Below are 4595 nucleotides of genomic sequence, written 5' to 3'. Positions count from 1 at the left end.
CTATAAGCGGCATGTCTGATGGCTGCAAGGAAGGTCTCCAGCTGAAGTGCATGCTCTGCCTAGCCAAATCTGCATTGTGTGTGGCTTTTCTGCAGCTCCCCTCACTACATGTTCTGATGATATGTAAAACCAGGGCGTCACTCCTACCAACACATGCCCCTCATAGGCATGTGGCAGGTTTTTCTAATGGAAGTCTGAGGAACTTATCACATGCCTCATGAGGACTGTCATGGTTTTGCTTGGCCTTCACACCATAGCTAAAGAGTCCCACCCAGGTCCCATGTATGTGTAAATATTGGCTTGTCACCCACTGCAGATGTAAGTGGATACAGCCAACTAGGTGGCAGAGCCATCAGGTGCCTGCTGGCATCCTCCAGTGGCCAAAGGTGAAGGGCAGCAAAAACTGAAGGTGCTGCTGTTGAAAAGAGAAAATGGTGAATTTTAGTTACTCAGGGGAGTAGAAAACCTTTTGTTGGCTCTGAGGACTGGTCCTCTGCATCGCTCAGCTGACTGGAGCAAAAGAACGCTGCATGTGATTTCCAGCACTGTTCAACTGGGAAGCTGGGATGCCCAACGTCTGTGCCCAGGGCTGCTCTCAGCCCATGGAGTGGCTGCAACCTGTCTTTCCTCCTCTCTGAGCCAGACTTTCATTTGGGGTGAATTGGGATAGCTCCTTGGCCTCCAGTGAAGCTATGCTGATTTGCACCAGCTGAGAATCTGTCCCTTGCTTTTCCAACACAGAGAGTTGAGTCCATCTCCTCACCCTGGGGTGCCGTGAGGACCAAGTGATAAATGCTGCAGCACAGCCCTTGGAGGGAAACGGCTTCTAGAAAAAGGGATCAGGCCAAGCCTCGTCTGGTGTTTGGGCTGCTCTGACCAACCAGGAGTGGGGACACCTCACTCTTCCCAGTGGGGCTGTCATGGCAGCCTTGGTGCTGGGACACCTCATGTCCTTGCTACCTGGGGGTTGGTGTGGCTTGGAACCCCAGCCCTGCTAGTCTTGAGGCCACATGGGCTTGGATCTCCTGATTTACAAAAGTAAAGCCCCATCCAAGGGCAAAGCAAGCCAGACAGGGAAACAGTGACTTTAAAAAGCAAGGGTGTGGAGAAAAGGGTGAATATCTTTCCTTTTGAAGTATTTGTTGGCTAAAATGCCCTTTCCTGTGATATTCCAGTGCTGACACTTAAGTAGATAAAAGAGCTGTTGCTAACTGGTGTTGAAGAGTGCCCATCCTTAGCTGGGGCGGGCATCCTGGTTTTATTTTTTTTTTGCTTGCCAGGGTGAATTTTGGTGTGTCACTGCTGAAACGCCTTGAGCAAAACTCACTGCCCCATATGTCAGAGCTGTGTTTCTTGGAGTTATCATAAAACAGGAGGTTTAGACCAGCCTGTCCCAGTTTTGGGGCTAGTGACCCAGCAGAAAAAGTCAGCTGGTTGCTGATGCTCTTGCCGGCAGCCTGTGGAAGGCCACCTTGCTTTGAAACCCTGCAGCACAATATAAGAGGGCTCCTGGGGGGCCCTGCTCCCTTCTCAGCACCGCCTTAAACCAGGGTCTGGTTTAGGGTGGTTCCTGTAAATAACAAGTCTTGCAGAGCACAAAAACACAAAAAGGTGCCCTGTGTGAAAAGACTCCTCTTGGATCTGAGGCTAAAAATGCTCTTTTAGGTGATACAGAAAAAAAAAAAAAAAAAAGAAGAAGAAAGAAAAAATCTTCCCTAGTGAAGGTGTTTCCCATTATTTCTTATCAGCAAAAACATCAAGAGTGAAATACTTTGCCTCCTTGGACCAGAAGCAGGGCTAAATCAGGTTTTCATCCCCCTTCAAGAGACAGAGAATGTGTGTAGTACCATGTTGCCTCACACTATAGATGCTGAGGAGCTCAAAGCCAGGTTCTGTGTTCTGACTTTACACAGACAAATACTGTAAAAACAGTACTTCCCTACTCACCAAAACTGCTCTCCGAGTGTACTGATTGCTGGAGCTGCTATTGCTCAATAAAATAAAGATTTTTCCTTTTTAAAAAAAAAAGATTGCCTTTTAGTCCTGCTGAACTGGCGCAGCTCTGGTTGTGTGAGCTGGACTTTGCTCTGCCTCATACATCATTGATAGCACTGATACTGATGGACGACCTGGCTAAATGCTTTCCTCACTTTATCCTTGTTTCTCTTCAGTGACAACCCCTGGGATGGGCTGAGAAATAACAGAGAAATAGTCTGATGATGGGTCTCGGTTACTAGTGAAGCTGAACAAGCCAGACTGACTCCAGAGCAGCTGTCTAGTACTAGGATGAAACTTCAGAGTTGATTTTTTTTTTGGGAAAAAAAAGCACATGGTTACTTGCCAACTTGGCACCTTTGCTCTGGAAACAACAAAATTAAATAACCAATGACTCAAGGGATCTGCTTCAAGCTCCCTCATGAAGCAATGCCAGACATTTGCTTCGGTGGCCCCTCAAGAACAGACTTCACCTGGCCACGTGTGTTACCCTGGCATCCAGTCTTCCTTAGGTTCCAGGTTTTGTCTTAGTTTTCCTGTCAATCTCACCCATAATAATGTCTTTTTCTGTTCAAAGTGCCTGAAATAAGTTGAAATCCCTACTGTGATCTGGAGTGGTATTTTTCAGCATGGCATGGAGGGTGTATACTGGTGTGGTGTGTGTGTGCTCTGGAGATACGTGAAGGTGCAACAGCTGCTGGGTTTGGGTTGGTGATCTGGGTAAAGCAGAGAGGACCAGCCTGGACAGCTTGCCCAAAGGGAGAAAGAGGCATCTGGGTGTTTCCAGAATGACAGGTGGGCTTCGTTACATGGGGATGATCAGAGGGCAAGGACCTGGGTGTGTAGGAAGGAGCCAAAGTAGCTGGTATTTTTGGTTTTCTTGCTGCAAAGTCCTGTAATATTTGCTGTCTAGAACTTGGATAATTCATTGTCTGTTCCTGCATAAAAATATTATCACTTCTGCTTCTTTCCAAGAAAATAAGGGATTTAGGAGTATCACCCTGTTCCTGTTACCACGAGCCTTAGATGAGCGCTGGCTGCAGAAACCCCAAATGGACTTCAGCTCTTCCTGTGTGCTCACAGCTCCAGATCTTCCTTAAACATTTGTCCTGAACTTCATTCCTCACAGAGCTTCCAGTTCCTAAATCTGTATACATTGGACATTCCAGGGTTGTGTCAAACACACTGAATTCAGTATTAAAATGCAGGGCAAGGGTTATTGCAGTGGGCCAACAAGAAGGAAACTGAGGGCTTGAAGGAGCAGTTTCAAATGCCTTCTGCTCCACATGTTGCAAAAGGCTTGAGGTCTTTGTTACGTGTTTGTAAAGCATTTTGGAATCACTTCTTAATCTTTCCTTAAAGATATCTGATGAAAGTTGGTGTAACATATAGGAGAGGGGAGTAGATTTTAGGTGCCTGCATGGACACATAGTCAAACAAAAGCTGTCAGAGCAATTTAGTAACCAAAAGTGTTAATGTACTGCTTGAACAAATAAACAGGAAAATATGAGTAGGAGTAGGGAGGTAATTTTGCTTTGGGCTGCTGCATCCAGACCTGTCATCCATATTTGAAAAGGATGTTGAAAAATTGGTAAGGATAGGGAAAAGAGCCAAAGAATTATTTAAGGTCTAGGGAAAATGTCTGTCCTTGACAAGTTTAAAGACCAGAGGCTGCTTAGAGTATCCAGAGGAAGACTAAAAGGTGACTGGTGTATTAAGTCCCTTCACGGAGAGAAAAAGGTAGGTGATAACAGGCCTATGACTTTGCAGAGAAAGACATTACGTGATCTAGTGACTAGAAGGTGAAAATGGATTAATTCAAAAGGTAAATTAGCTTCAGGTGAAACAACGAACATAAACAACAATGGAAGTGACAGCAAGGGATGAAGATGAATGCTCAATCTCTTCATGCCTTTGCAACTGAAGCTGGCTGGAAGAACAGCTTTAGCTGACCAAAAGTGACAGGGCTCAGGACTTGAGTGGGTTACATCTGCTGCATCGTGACTTATAGAACGGATTAGTTTCCATTTGGTCTGAAACCATATTAATTATTGGGATAAGACCCAATGCTGAGATCTTGAATTTTTGTTGTTATTAAAAACCCCATGGCACTCTTCCTGAGAGCTGTGGTGAACACTGTGGTGTTTTGACCCAGTTTCAGCGTAAGCAATTATTTTTTGCCTACATAAAATGTCCTACTTCCTCTTCAAAACCATCCTGCATCTTTATTGTTTCCTGTTAAATACATCCTGAGTCACACAGAAGAAAAATTGAACAAAAAAACCCTGAAAATCTGTGCCCTCTTACGACATAGCACACAGTCAGGGCCTGGTGAGTAGCTTCTTGGACAAGCAAGAAGAAAAGCTTCTCTGAAGACTGTGATCTGCAGGCTTTGGGTCTGTGACCTTTTGATGCTGTGAAGACCACAGCCTGAAGAAAGAACAGAGGCATGTGGAGAATCTTGCAAACATGTTGATTTTACAAAAGGGATTGCAATGATAGGGTTCTGTGGTGCACTGAACACTAACTGTGATCCAAATCCTACTTGTTCTGCTCATGGGAATAAATAATGTTTTAAAAAAATAATGCTGCATTTTGTG

This window comes from Streptopelia decaocto (assembly GCF_964273445.1).
Source record: "Streptopelia decaocto genome assembly, chromosome: 2".
Lineage (NCBI taxonomy): Eukaryota > Metazoa > Chordata > Aves > Columbiformes > Columbidae > Streptopelia > Streptopelia decaocto.
The sequence above is the reverse complement of the archived record's forward strand: the minus strand, read 5'-3'. Positions refer to the sequence as shown.